The sequence below is a fragment of the Euprymna scolopes genome, chromosome 12 (assembly GCF_053919585.1).
Source record: "Euprymna scolopes isolate OS-2025 chromosome 12, ASM5391958v1, whole genome shotgun sequence".
Lineage (NCBI taxonomy): Eukaryota > Metazoa > Mollusca > Cephalopoda > Sepiida > Sepiolidae > Euprymna > Euprymna scolopes.
In genome coordinates this window covers 81747264-81760923 of record NC_136493.1, presented here as the reverse complement: position 1 = coordinate 81760923, position 13660 = coordinate 81747264, and the positions used below count along the sequence as shown (strand labels likewise).

At 41.1% G+C, this 13660-nt stretch overlaps 1 pseudogene; it reads right to left on the bottom strand.

Moving 5' to 3' along the window:
* Positions 1-11833: 11833 nt before the first annotated feature.
* On the bottom strand, positions 11834-11952 carry LOC145291668 (5S ribosomal RNA; annotated as a pseudogene).
* Between the last annotated feature and the right edge of the window lie 1708 nt (positions 11953-13660).

Below are 13660 nucleotides of genomic sequence, written 5' to 3'. Positions count from 1 at the left end.
AATTCCTGTTCTATTAAATAATTATGGAGTGTTAAATTCCAATTGTGTGCACTTTTTTTAGTCCATATAACGATTTATTTAATTTCCACACCCAATTTTTATTTTTCATTTTAAATCCCTCTGGAGGGTAAATGTAGATTTCACAGTCAATCGGAACATTTAAATAAGCATTTTTTACATCCATTTCATGTATTTTTAAATTGTATTGAGTGGCAAGTTGTAATAAAATTCTAATTGTCGTTAAATTTGTCGTTGGTGAAAATGTTGCACAATATTCCACTCCAGGAATTTGTGAGAAACCTTTCCACAAATCTTGCTTTAAATGTTTCACTGCCAGAAGCTGTGATTTTTTTGGAAAAAAACCCAGCGTGAAGAAATTACATTTTTATCTGTTGGTTTTGCCACTATTTCGTATGTGTTATTTTCAGATAAAGCTTTCAATTCGGATATCATAGCTTTTTTTTTTTTACACAGTGATCGCCACTTATCAAGGCCCGGAAGCCACTCAGGGATAAGGGTTATTACAAGTACATTACGTTAGTGTGGAGATTTGATGAAGTGTTTACTTAAGGGGGCGGTTCATTAGGAATTTGTTAATGTTGGACTTGAAACATCCAAGTTGTAGTCAGGTGGAAAACAGGCAGACGGAACAGAGGTCCACAGGCGTGCAGTTCTAAGAAAGAAGCTTTGTTCATGGAATCCACGTTTTGATTTAGGCACAGATAAACAGTGGGGGAAATTTTTCACAGTGGATTCAGCTAGATGGGTGTTTTTCGTGAAAGATTGGCGAGGGGGGGACCAGAGATTGGAGTTCAGACGAGCACCTGCCATGGAAATAACGATAAAACAAGGATAGGCTCGCAACGTCTCTTCTGTGGGGGAGAGGTTGCAGGGTAGAGAAAAGGGCATCCCCCACTAAGCCACGAAGTCTATTTTGTACTCTGTCAAGGCAGGATAGGCTGTTTTTAGCAGCTCCTACCCAGATATGGCAACAGTATTCCATCCTTGGACGTACTTGGCTTTTATATAGATAGAGAATTGCATCAGTAGTGAGATATCTTCTGGAGCGGTAGAAGGATCCCACCATCTTTCCAGCGACCTTGGCAACAGACTTGATGTACGTGTTCCATTTCAGATCAGGAGTAATGGTCAAACCCAAAAGCTTGTCAAAACACGGGGCCTCACCCAGACGAGAGCCATCTATCCCAATTGATGCCAGATGGGGATCAGAGCGTTGATGATGTAAGGATAGGAGTTTGGTTTGGATGCATTATAGGTAACCAGCCACGTCTTCCCCCACTGAACCACGCGCTTGAGATCAGAGGAGAGAGAATCCAAGAGAACTTTGTCATTTACAGCCTTTGATGTGTTGCCGTAGATGGTCGTGTCATCAGCATAGATGTCAATGAATGATTTAAGTATGTGTTTAGGGAGGTCATTGATGTAGATCAGGAAGAGAGTTGGGCCCAGGATTGACCCCTGAGAGACTCCAGCATTTATATTGCAGGCCTCCGATTTTTGTCCAACTACCACTACTCTTATGAGCCTATCGGAGAGAAATGATTTAATGATTGAGAAAACATTTCCAGTTATACCGTAGCTGGAAATCTTGTGAAGTAGACCCTTATGCCATACCTTGTCGAAGGCCTTTGATATGTCAAGAGCAATTGCCCTAGAAAGGAAGCCTTTGTCAAGAGATTCACTAATCCTGTGGGATATAACCGTCAGCACATCTGCAGTAGATCTTGCAGAGCGGAAACCATATTGTGTGTCACTAAGAAGGTTATTCCTGCTGAGGTGGTTGACTATTTCTCTATTTAATATGGATTCCAGCAACTTACTCATAACACACAGGAGACTTATTGGTCTGTACTGAGAGGGAGATGACTTATCACCTGAATTCTTAAATACAGGGCAAACTGATGAGGTCTTCCAGGGAGTCGGAAAGCACTTCTCCTTAAGGCAGCGCTTAAATACTTTCGTAAGTATGGGAGCGAGTTCTGGTTGAAGCTTTTTTAACACTATAATTGGGATGCCATCAGGGCTAGTTGCTTTACTGGAATCTAGGTTCTTGATTAGCTTGGCGACCTCATACACGGATATTTGTATGTTACCTAGCTTGTTCTGTGCTATAGGAGGAAATATGGGGAGTTAATGGCCTTCGTCGCATAGGGTAGAATTAGCTGCAAAGTTCTTTGCAAATAGTTTGGCCTTGTCTGACGCTGACGAGATGACCTCTGGTCCATTGATAATGGTTGGGATAGAACGCACACTTCTGTTCAGGATCCTATTTGTTATTTGCCAAAACTGGTGGGAACCAAGCCGCTGATCAGCTACCTTGGATTTAACAGACTGGGCATATAGCTCTCTTGCATTTTTTATTACTCTTTTACAGTGGTTGCTGGCAGTCCTGAAAGCAGTTTTAGTCTCAGTGCATCTATTACGTTGGTAGCTATGGAAAAAGTGATTTCTGTGTGTGATAGCAGCAGCACATTCTGGGGAGAACCATGTCTGGCTGTTAGGTTTTTGTTGGAATTTTTTAGATGGTATGAATTGGTCTATGCCTACAATTAACCATCTGGTCAGATCTGATTCTATAGAGGACACTTCCTTTTTAAACATGGAGTGCAGAGGTAAATCAGATATGAATGTACGGAAGCTATCCCAATCATCCATAGAGTATCGGTATACAGTACGGTGGAGGGGTACGTCTGGGGACTTATTACATTTCGTTTTTATCTTAACTGATACGACAGAGTGGTCGGAGGATCCTAGAGGAGAATGAACGGAACATGAACATAGCTCAGGGGAAGTTTAGAGAAAAAGGTCTAGAAGGCTTGCATATTGATCGGGTGTATCGGGCACACGGGTGGGTTCGCGAACAATCTGAGTGAGGTCATAAGCAATGGCAAAATCATGACATCATCTGTCTTATTTGAATGGGTCAGCCATTCTACATTATGGACGTTGAAGTCACCACAGATGTGGATGTTAGCCGAGGGATGTGAAGACAGTATGTGGTCTATTTTATCAGATATGCTCTTAAAGATAGTAACTCTGCTGTTGTGGGGCCGATAGAGGGCAAATATAAATGCAGTGGTATTAGCAAGTGCAACCCTGAAGCACATATAGGGTAAATTAGGATCTTCTCTAGAGATATCCCTGGCACACGGGAAGCCATCCTTAATGTAGGCACATATTCCATGCCCATGGCGATCTTGGGGGTCAGATTTAGCTGTTAAGTTAGAGTATCCGTTAATTATGAACTCTTCTAGGGAAGTGGTCGGCCCTATTCCAGTTTCACTTAGAAATAATATGTTCGGTCTCGTCTCCTGTAATTGGGTTTCAACCTCTGGAAGGTTGGAACGTAGACCCCTGATGTTGGAGAAGGAGACCTGGTAGTAGGGGTCTACGTTGGAAGATGGGGTTCTAGGTTTAATCGAATTTTTATTCTGGAGATATTTCATGTTGAGGTTTTGGGATTTGGGGAATAGGTCGGCATACTTGGTTAGAACAGTACAGAGAGGGAAAGTACGAGAGAAAAAGACAGGGAATTTTTTTTTTTTATAGTAGCACACGAAAAGGTAAAGCCGTAACCCACTAATATGGCATCGAGAGACCCTACCAGAGACTACTGCATGGTCCAGATCCACTCACCAAATGGCAATACAGCAGTCCCAGTACTTTGCGCCTGCTGATAGGACAGCCTCCTTAGTGGTTTATCCAAGGTTTGGGTCCCTGACTATCAGGCGGATAACGTCAGCCCAGACAAAACGTTTACCTTCAGCACCCTTACTAGTGAGATGGCCACAAGGACAGACAGAGACAGAAAAATTTCCGACATCTCAGACTACTGGTCACCAAGTACTACCGACCTTTAAGCAGCTTTTTCTTCACCCTTTGTCAGAAAAATCACTCATTGAATGAGGACTGAGGGACAAAAAAGGAGAAGCGAGAGTTACTGGAGCTGCCGATAACACATCCACTGTATTATCTACTCTCCATTTTTTTTAAAAAAAGGGAGGAGGGGAATGAGTACAAGTGACTTATTTATATCTAAGTAGTAAGTCCGGTGCTAAGTTAACAATTCAGGACACTTTTGATGATAATCTCCCCTCCAATATTAACGGATGGAAGTTTGTCGTTATCTATCGAGTTTTAATCATTGGAGTTTCACCTTATAATTAATTAAAATCCAATAATTAACTTTTATCAATTTGTAAAGTCGGCTTAATATTAATTTACATTTCCAATTCATGGTGATTTTGTGAATTAATCGCCTCATTATAACTTTCCGGTGCGCTGTTCAACAAATAACAGTAATCCACGGCGTAATATTGTATCTTTTCGATTTGTAAGAAGTCTGGCCCTTTTCGCTCCCTTATTGGATATCGATATGTCTGGTTACTGTTAATATTTTCATTGTGATCAATTAAGATGCTAGGCAATATTTCACGTTTTTCATTCATTGGATCGACATTTTTAAAATTTAATGTATCATTGAATTTTACACATCTAACCCTTTTTATGGCATTTTGAGCTGCAAAGTAGATTAAGTATGCCGGGCTATTTTTATCGTAACCTACGAAAGTACCATTTTTCGCTTTTAGTATTTAGTTTACTGGTGTTTTCTATAAATGCAAAACAATCAGAACCAAATAGATGCATTCTGTTCATTTTAGGTTTTACACCGCAAAACGCTTCATACGGCATTTTTCCTAGCCTCTTATTGAACGATCTATTTCTGATATATGCTGCTGCCATTAAAGCGTACGTCCATAAACTATGCACTAATTTCGATTCGATAAGTAGGCATCTTGTCATCTCAAAAAGGGTTCGCCATGCCCTTTAAGCTGTGCCATTTTGGAAGGGGGTGTACGGCGCCCATTTCTCGTGTTTAATACGGTGGTTAATTAATAGAAGTTCAAAGTCTTTACTTGTAAATTCAGTCCCATTGTCTGAGCGAATACGTTTTACTGAACCGTACGGGGCAACATCAGCTAAATATTTCTTAGTGGCGATGATAGTGTCGGATTTGCTTTTTAGAAAATAAACCATAATTAAACCGGAAAAATCATCAATAAAGTTCAAAACGTACCTTAGATTATTTTATCCCCATCGGGCTGATCGGACCTGCTAAGTAACAATGCACAAGTGAGAGAATTTTCGTAGCATTTTGTCTGGCGTTCGGCTTATATCTTTTGTCATTTTCTAGAGGCTAGGAAAAACGCCATATGAAGCGTTTTGCGGTGTAAAACCTAAGATGAACAGAATGCATCTATTTGGTTCTGATTGTTTTGCATTTATAGAAAACACCAGTAAACTAAATACTAAAAGTGAAAAAGGTACTTTCGTAGGTTACGAAAAAAATAACCCGGCATACTTAATCTACTTTGCAGCTCAAAATGCCATAAACAGGGTTAGATGTGTAAAATTCAATGATACATTAAATTTTAAAAATGGCGATCCAGTGAATGAAAAACGTGAAATATTGCTTAGCATCTTAATCGATCACAATAAAAATATTAATAACGACGACAATTACTGTGCTTCTGACGAAAACAGTAACCAGACACGTCGATACCCAATAAGGGAGCGGAAAAGGCCAGACTTCTTACAAATTGAAAAGATACAAGATTACGCCGTGAATTACTGTTATTCGTTGAACAGTGCACCGGAAAGTTATAATGAGGCGATTAATTCAGAAAATCACCAAGAATGGGAAGAAGCTATGGTATCCGAATTGAAAGCTTTATCTGAAAATAACACATACGAAATAGTGGCAAAACCAACAGATAAAAATGTAATTTCTTCACGCTGGGTTTTTTCCAAAAAAAATCACAGCTTCTGGCAGTGAAACATTTAAAGCAAGATTTGTGGAAAGGTTTCTCACAAATTCCTGGAGTGGAATATTTATTGTGCAACATTTTCACCAACGACAAATTTAACGACAATTAGAATTTTATTACAACTTGCCACTCAATACAATTTAAAAATACATGAAATGGATGTAAAAAATGCTTATTTAAATGTTCCGATTGACTGTGAAATCTACATTTACCCTCCAGAGGGATTTAAAATGAAAAATAAAAATTGGGTGTGGAAATTAAATAAATCGTTATATGGACTAAAAAAAGTGCACACAATTGGAATTTAACACTCCATAATTATTTAATAGAACAGGAATTCAAACAATGTCCCATAGACGCGTGCATGTATACCAAAAAGGTAGGTAATAAATTGTTGATTTTTGTTTTTTGGGTTGACGATATATTACTCGCTTCAAACTGTGACAACACTTTTTTAAGAGATGTTAAAAATGAATTAAATAAAAAATATAAAATGGCCGATCTTGGACGACTGTCATGGTTCCTCGGTATAAAATTTACCTGTGAAAATGAAACTATAACTATGAACCAATCACGATACATTGAAAAAATTCTGCTCAAGTTCAGAATGCAAGATTGTAAGCCGCGTTCAACTCCCGTCGAAATGGACAAAAATATAGGGACCGAAACAAAATTCATAGATAACCGAATATACAGGGAAATGGTAGGGAGCCTCATCTACTTGATGACCGTAACAAGGCATGATATATGTTACACTGTAACAAAGCTATCTCAAAACTTATCGAAACCGACAATTAAAGACCTTAATCGTGCAAAACAAATCTTTCGTTACCTAAAAGGAACCAAGGAACAATCTTTAAGATTTAAAAAATCTACATATCCTCTAAATTTATAAGGCTTTTCGGATTCAGATTGGGTTAACTCTGAGGATAGAAAGAGTATAGCGAGGTATTGTTTTAGACTGTCAAAGACTGGACCTATGATCTCTTGGAAAACTAAAAAGCAACAAATTGTTGCACTTTCTACTTGTGAAGCAGAATATGTGGCTCTTACTCATTCCGCGCAGGAGGCAATTTTTCTGAACACCCTTCTAAAATCTATTTTAAAACCAGGACTAAGTAAAAACAACCTATAGTAATTCATTGTGATAATCAGAGCAGTATCTTATTAGCAAATAATTCTATGATTCATCAAAGGTCGAAGCATATTGATATCAGATATCATTTTCTAAGGGATGAAATAAGAAAAAAATCTATTACTCTTACTTATGTGACGTCTGAAAATAATATAGCCGACATTTTCACTAAAACTATAAAAAGAATAAAATTAAGACATTTGATAACCGAAGTTTTTGGAATCTAATTATGAATAAATCTCTTTTCAGAAACCCAAAAGGAGAAGCATGAACAGTTAAAATCACACCTAAAAAAAAAAGATTTTGTAAATTGTCCCGGGCACTACGTTAAACTGCGACCATTTCTACCTTACTAACCAAATGAACCAATTAATACCTAACATAATGTTTCCAGTTTTTGTTACAAAAAAAAAGCCACTTGTTAAAACCCTTTTGTAAACTTCCTATTTGTCAAATGGTTCTTTTTTATCTCTTTTTTTTGGCAAACATTTGTTAAAACAAAAATTGTATATTTGTGAATTTTTGGGCATATGTTTATATGTATATGAAAAGTATTCTATTTGTATGTTTATATATTTAAAAAGTGTTTATTTTTATATGTATCAAAAGAAAAATAAATAAAAGAAAAAAAATAGCTTCTTTTTGCACACATTATACCAATGTATTAATAATTCTTTTTGACCGATGAGAATAAAGACAAATTCCCATAAAACCAGAAGAAAAAGAAAAAAAAAAAGAAAAACAACAAAAAACAATTATTTTATTGGTTTATTTTTCTTTGTTCATTTATTTTTATTTATTTATTTTTCTTTCCTTTTCTCAAGTGAAACGAAAATTTAATCCGAAAGGATTTTTCCATTATATCAAAAAAGGGGGTGTGTAAAATGTTTTTGACTTCTAATGGGGGCATGAGACGAATGGATTCGCCAATCATTTTTATAACCAACGGCTGTGCTAAACAACCAATGAAAACGTCCCAAAATTATTATAAAAATTGTCTAATTTTGGATTTAATCAGTTCGCCGTTTACTACGCTTCCACGGCTCATATCCGCCCCTGCCGCTGAAGGTTGCAGAAGACCGGTGGGGGAACGGTGTTTCCTGACCGAATGCCGAGCTGCCCTTAGGGCATTGCCGGGGTCCAGGGACCTTGCACGGCCTAGGTGGAGGCTATATGAGGAGTTAGTGGTGGGGACTGCAAAAGACCCACTGGTGGAGCGGCTACATCTGTCGAGGGGGAAAGTTCTCTCGCTTTGGAATTGGGCGCCTGCCAGTAGCTACATCAATAATTCTGAATTTTCAATTACGTAGAGGCTAGTCCGGACGCGTTGCCACTCTTTGGCAGACTAGCCAGGGATTGTAGGGATAGTGAATATTATTATCCCCCGTGCCCACGCTGCTATGATGAAGAGGAGGAGGAAACGAGAGAACACGCATTCTTTCTTTGCAGCAGGGTGTGGAGTCTCTGGGAGTATGTCGGAGGGGTAACGGCTCGCATCGACCCCGAGCGGTCGGTGCCACTTGATTTAGCGTATGTAGTCGACAATGTGGACCCGCCGTTTGACAGGGAGAAACGGTCGGTGTTTCTAGCGATCCTAGCGGTAGCTCGGTTAGTAACATGGGTTACATGTCTGGGCATTGTCTATGAGGGGCGATCTGTTTCCGATCAGGATCTGGTTGTTTATTTTAAGCATCAACTTAAAATAAAAATCAGATGTGATTGGGAGAGATTGCACCGCATAGACTTTGATAGGAGATGGGTGCACAACACTAGTTTGTGCATCCGACAAGGAGCTAGGTTCGAGTTCACGTTTCCACCCTAGTGGTATTGGTCCTAAGGTGCTGAGGTCTATATTTTTTTTCGGAACCCAGCCCTTTGGTTAATACAAGGTTTACCTTGTAATATGGGTAGGAGTAGGGTTAGTTAGGCTGAGTAACCACCAAGAGTGGAAGATAAGTTCTTTATTAGGGCCTAGACTAGGGAAGTAAGTGTATCGATCCTGTCCCCGAGTCTTTATTTTTCATCGGCACTAGGAGAGCTTCCAAAGATGCCCAGTCCACTTGTTTGTTTTGTTCCCGGCCTGTTGTTTCGCCCATTACGTCCTTTATCTTGGAAGACGCCATCCATCCCTATTGACCCCAACCCCAAGTTATTTTCACAGAAGAGCAGTCCTTTAGATCCTCCACTCCCCACTAGGGAACGACCTGCTTGCTTTCACCTCTCCCCAGGGACCGGAAAACAGTGGGCGTTCTAATGGACAAATAGCAAGTAGGATGGGAGGGTCCCCTTACTAACCCGTCCCCATAGGCATTTTGTTTATTTGTTTTCTTTTTCTTTCTTTTTGGGTGTTTCATAGTTTGGCCCCCACCCCATCATCTCACCCCCATATTATAAAAAATAATAAAATAAAAAAAAAATACTTTCTTTTGTTTGTAAATATATATTTTATTTTTGTTTTGTAAATACCATTATTCTTTTTCAACAGAATGCATGAAGTTGCCTGCCATCCCGTAAGCTGGGGAGATGTTTTTAAAGTAGGTCCTGGTAAAAATGAAGGCGTATTTAGCGTGATAGATCTCTAATGTAGAAAAACTAATAAAGTACTTGTCTTTCGTACAAGTCTAGCATAACTTTAGTAAAGACCCGGTTTTCCCCCCCAATCCCCTTACTGGCCTTAGTGCCTAAGCTCTTTCGGACCCCAAATGAGGCCTTGGCAGTAGATAATGCCAAGGCCAGGGCCGAAAGGCTAAATAAAAGTTCGCCGTTTACTACGCCACGGACCGCATTTGATTCTTGGTCGCTATCTTGGTTACTGATCTGAACTACACTGCCATCTTTGTTCAACACAATGTCTCAAAGCTTAACAGAATATAACTACACGTAATAGTTAACTAAAGATGATCATCTCATAAGAAAACCGAAAAAACTAATATAAAATTAATTAAAATGAATGTTTAAAAAAATATGCAAATTAGCTAGATCTTTAGCAGATGAATGCAATTTCACGGCCCATATATAACAAAGTTTTATTTTCTTTTTAAATAAAAAAAAAAGGCCTTTTTTCTTTCTTGGCCTTAAAAGTTGCTGGCTGAGAGAGAAATCTTTTTAAGTTTCAAACAGAAAGGAGATGGACCAACCAACCTAATCTCCACTTCTCTTTGAGTTGGCCTTGTGCCTAAATTTTTTGTTCATTTTCCCATTCGTATTTTTTTTTTGCGCGAGGCAATGCTGTGCTGACGACACATTCCCATGCCCAGAACAAGCTGACAAGCATTTTTGGGGTAGTGTTTTGTTCGCACTCCCCACTTTGTCTGTCGTTCTTTAATCTCCCCCCTCGTGGGGGGATCTGAGCTGATAATTTATGACATTCCCGCGAGAGAGGAACGGAAACACTTTCTCTCTTCCCTCCATTAACTTTGCACTTCTTCTCTCAGTTCTATCTCCCCTCTTGCCCCATTTGGTGCCACTTCTTTTTTTCTTTTTTGGCGCCAAAGTTGGCTCCCCAGTTTGGACATCTCCACGTCAGTCAAAACTGTGATTTTTTAGATTTTTACCATACTCCTTGATTACCCATGGAGACCACAGATACGAGAAGAGAGAAAAAGGAGACAACCCTCAGCATGGAAATGATAACTCCCCCAAAGGACGACTCCCCAAATAGGGGAGCAACTCTAAAAAACGAAAGGGCGTACCATCCGGATAACATGGAAGCAGAGGCAACGGCCCCAAAAGACTGTGTCTGGGGAGCTGCTCCCCACGAGGGCAACTCCCCCAAAGAGGAAGTAAACTGCAAACCTGAGGAGGCACACCCACGAGATCCTTCAAACCAAGGGCAACAGCCCCAAAAGACATTACCAAGGAGAAGCTCCCCCGAGGAAGCTCTCCCAAAAAGAAGAGGCATACTGCCCGGAAATGAATGCTGGCAAGGAGACAGCTGTCTCAAGAGACATCATGAAAAGGGATGCCCCCACAAAGCGTAGCTCCCCAAATAAGGGAGCAGTACTGGACACACTCAAGGAAAGCATGGAAGAATCAACCCCTAAAAAGAAATCCATCTCATAAAACACCTCCAAAACAGCGGAACGATCATCTTACCCCACAAAAGACCTCTTGCCCAAGACATCAGAGGGATCTGCATGGGGTAAAACCGCTGAAAAAAGACTCTCCCCACAGGAATATAAAGACTTGTACCTTACCAAGTACAAAGAATATATTGAGGGGAACATCCTCAAACCAATATCTGGGGACTGGGGAGGCGATGGAGGACAAGGTCCTGTCTTTCATCACTTCGGACATCAGGGAAAATCGGCTAAAGGGAATCAAAAAAGAGGAAATGGCAGAGCTCTTTCAGAAACTGAATATACCCGCCAAGTACATACACCAGAGCAGCTTTGCGATGTGGGACATACTGCTCTCCACAAAAGTTCTCACAGACAGAACTTAAATGCACAGCAGTCAAGCTACTGGCGGAGTACCGAGGTAGGAGAAGAACCCAGGTACAAATATTTAATGGTCCTGCTGAACTATGTACAGAATTGCTGGAAGCCTTCCTTAGTAAATTTGGAGAGGTGGAGCGGATGGACCCAGTGCATTCCAAAAATGGTGTCCACCTGGGAATCTATACAGTAGCAATGCGGGGGTGACAAGAGAGGGCTTCCTAGGTATACCGGCAACAATGTGTGCAGTCAGCACCAACCCTATCCAGGGTTTAATCGGCTTCCTCCAAAAGAGGAAGTTTCATAGGAGTATGAAATGCACAAGCAATCCCCAGCCGCATGTATATCCCCATTAGAGGAGATGACGATGTTAGGGTTTTGCAACTTTTTGCAGGGAGGTTTCGACATACTCCTACATACAGCACCTGGACTTCCAAAATTGGTCACCCATTTTAGTAATGACCAGGCTCAACGTTGCTTAACTTTGGTGATCTGACGGGAACCGGTGTGTCAATGTGGTTATGCCGTATATACCGGCAACAATATCCCTCAAGGAAGCCAACATGAGAGTGATGGTCGAGGGTCGATGCCCTCACTGCTGGTTCTGTCTGAAACAGGGTCACATGGCAAAGAACTACCCCAAAAAAGCAGTTCCAAGCCAATCCGCACCACAGGTAAACACAGTTCCAGCAGTGGGGGTGGCAACAGCCACTGAAACTAAGGAATCGCCGACATCAGCCCTCGAGTCAACAAAGCGCAAGGAGACTAAGGATCAGTGGAGTACAGTGGCAGGATGTAAACAGAATAATACATTTATCTCCACCACCACAGCAGCAGTGGCAACAACAACAGTCGCAGCCACAATGGCAAACAGCAGCAGAAATAACATCATCATCAGCAGCAGCAGGAGCAGAAGCAGGAGCAGCAGGAGCAGTGGCAGGAAGAGCAGCAGCAGCAATAGCAACAGCAACAGCCACAACAGTAGGGACAGCAGCAGCTGAAGCAGCTGCAGCAACAATAACAGCTGCTGCAACCAAAGCTGCAGCTGGATCTGAAACAACAACTACTGCAGCAGCCAAAGCCACAGCCGAAGCTGCAGTCAAAGCTGCAGTTGAAGTCACAACCAAAGCCGCAAAAGCAGCTGCAACAACAACTACTGCAGCAGCAAAAACAGCAACAACCAAAGCTGCCGAAGTAGCAGCAACAACAACAACAACAGCCAGAGCAGCCAAAGCTGCAGCAACATCAACAACAGGAGCAGCAACTAGAGGAGCAGCAACAACCAACAATTCCCACACCAATTGAGACAAGGACCAAGCAGAGAAAAGACTGCTCCTCTGAGGATGAATCCACTAGTGAGAGGAAGAGGAATCCAACCTCACCACACCCCGGGTCATTCGAAAGAAAGAAAAAGAAAAACAAAAGAATGAAAGATGAAGAAAAGGTGGCCCTCCACCCCCTGTGAGCATAAACACCAGACACCACACCACACTAACATCAACACTAGACACCACACAAACACCTATTTCACCCCAATGCAAACTGAGTCACCAGTTGAAGAAGAAAGGAATGAGCCCAGTTCTCCTACTCATGGACTTACCTCAACAGGGACCCTCCCTCTTGAAATGATGGAGGAACTGGATTTTGTAGACCCCCTGTTTATGGCAATGAATTTACCACACTGGCAGACAAAAAATTTAAAACCTTTGCTGGATTGCCAAAAGATAGGGGGAAAATACGTTAATGTCCTCTCTAATTTCTCAGATGCCCCGCTTTTAACAACTTTGGTCAGGCTTCCAGAGGTCACAAGACCTACTTGTGAACAATGCTGGAGGGTTAGGGTTAGGGTTAGGGTTAGGAGGCTACTGAAGGGGCTGTTCCAAGAATGGGACTCATTAGGAAAAATAACCCTTCTCTTAACGAACTGTCAAAACAATGCAAGGGAAGGGTCCCAATGTTGGTTCATCCATCACTCTATAGGTCCCTTAAATTGATTTTCCTTTAGACGTCGGCGGCATTGCAAGAGAAGATCAGGACATGAAAAATCTGACCACCTTAAGTATTGCATACAATGTCAGCATCCTTTCTCCGGCTGACTTCAGAGTTGAATGTGGCACACCTTAAGGTAGGTACCATGGCTTTTAATTTGGCTAGTCTGAATGCGAGGAGCTTGAGATCATTGGGCTGGGCGACTCGCCTCTGGCACAACCTCTTGTCTCTGGGAGTGGATGTGGCTGCGA